Raw genomic sequence first — 1,711 nt, 5'->3', positions numbered from 1 at the left:
GTAACAAACATTTTCATCCTAGGAATTAATATTCAGAATCATGATTATTTGAAAAAGTTTAACACAGAGATAATTTCTATAAAACAAAAACAAATAACTGTTCTGTTGTTTGTTACCTGAGCTCCTTCTGTTTGTCTTGAAATGTCACATCTCTTATTTTCAGCTTCATTGTTTGCTGCAGGTATGAAAAAATATTCAATATAACTGAATAAAAATGTTGGTTTCACATTTCTTAATGTCAAAAGTCATCTTCAGCACCTTTCTTCAGGCAAAGCAGGTAGACCAGCAGTGAGGAGAAGAGAGCTGAGAGCAGAGAAACAGCAGGACAGACAGAGAACAGCAGCTTCCAGCACAAACCGCACTCCTCCACTGGCCTGGAAATGTTCTGATGCAGGAAACCAGACCCTGCATCTAAAACGAGACACATAAAAAAAACTCACTCAGAGGGTCTGCATTTGTCACATTTAATGAAAAGGCTTAGCATTATGGAAAAAAAAAAACGTTAATAGTTGTGTTTTATTTTTTATTGAGCCCCAAATAAAAGCATCTAAACAGATTGTTCTAGTCTGTAGTTTTAACACAGAGATAATTATTTCTTAATCACCTCCTGATTCTGTGGATGTCATTAGCTGATCTCTACCAGTAAATACTGAAAATGTGCATCATTTTATTAATCATAATATCAACAGGAATGATTATTGATCAACCAAAGAAATGTAAGATTCTTTTCTCACTATTACATATATGCATTCAGTACATTTGGAACAGTTTTTATTATTTATTTATTATTTATTGTAACTGTTTCAAAGGTGATTTAATTTTCTATTTTATGTTTTATTTTATTTTTTGTCAGATTTCTACAGAAAAAGAGATGTTTAATCTTAATAGCTATTTTCTGGGGTCAATAAAGGTCAAATGATAAAGTAATTAAAAGTACATTCGTCTGTTTGATCAATGCTTGAGAAGTTTCCTGCAGTGTTTTTATTTTTAATATTCAAAATAAATCATTAGATGAATCCACTCATTAACATCTTGATGTTTCATCTTTCTCTGATTCAGCTCCACATTAATGTTAAAACACTTTGGTCCAATTTTTGTAAAATAATTATTCTTCTAGAAGCTCTGTGATCAAATGAGAAAGAAGAACTTACAGAGTTTGATCCTTGTGCTGATGTTTCCATAGACGTAGACGTCTTTAGAGAAAATATTTCCATTTTTTTCTTTCTCCACCTTTCGTTCAGTTGTTCCACAGTAATAAAGTCCTTCATCAGAATCAGTGACGTTTATGATCAGCAGGTCATACGAGTCGGACGACTGATTCTTTAAAAATTTAAAACGGGGATAAAAGTTTTCAATTTTTTCAATGTACGTTGCATCTCCAATTGTCTCCATCAGAAGAGTGGGTTGATGTTGATGGGAGCAGTTTCTAAACCAGACTATATATACTCCAGTGGACGACCTGCAGTCACAATAGAGGGTGATGTTGTCTCCAGGTCGAACAATCGTCTCCAGCATTGAAGCAGAAATGGAGCAGAGATTCCAGGAAAAAAGTCCTGAAACAGAAAGACGTTGAAGAAAGAACATGAATAATGTTCCAGTATTAAAGCTCCGACATTCAGGAGATCTAAACTTTAAATATAGCCAACTTTAGTTTTTATGCATATCATGGTCATAATTATTTATATGTTATTTATATGTGTAAATCTAAAAA

General features: G+C 33.0%; 1 long non-coding RNA gene across 1 annotated transcript; it reads right to left on the bottom strand.

Moving 5' to 3' along the window:
- Nucleotides 1-115: 115 nt before the first annotated feature.
- LOC107080685 lies at nucleotides 116-1,380 on the bottom strand. Its single transcript, XR_001480975.1, has 3 exons — nucleotides 1,152-1,380; nucleotides 259-411; nucleotides 116-175 (listed from the first exon to the last, which is right to left on the bottom strand). It is a non-coding gene; the product is annotated as an uncharacterized LOC107080685 (long non-coding RNA).
- Between the last annotated feature and the right edge of the window lie 331 nt (nucleotides 1,381-1,711).

Source organism: Cyprinodon variegatus, unplaced genomic scaffold, assembly GCF_000732505.1.
Source record: "Cyprinodon variegatus isolate N-32 unplaced genomic scaffold, C_variegatus-1.0 Scaffold2220, whole genome shotgun sequence".
Classification (NCBI taxonomy): domain Eukaryota; kingdom Metazoa; phylum Chordata; class Actinopteri; order Cyprinodontiformes; family Cyprinodontidae; genus Cyprinodon; species Cyprinodon variegatus.
The sequence above is the reverse complement of the archived record's forward strand: the minus strand, read 5'-3'. Positions and strand labels throughout refer to the sequence as shown.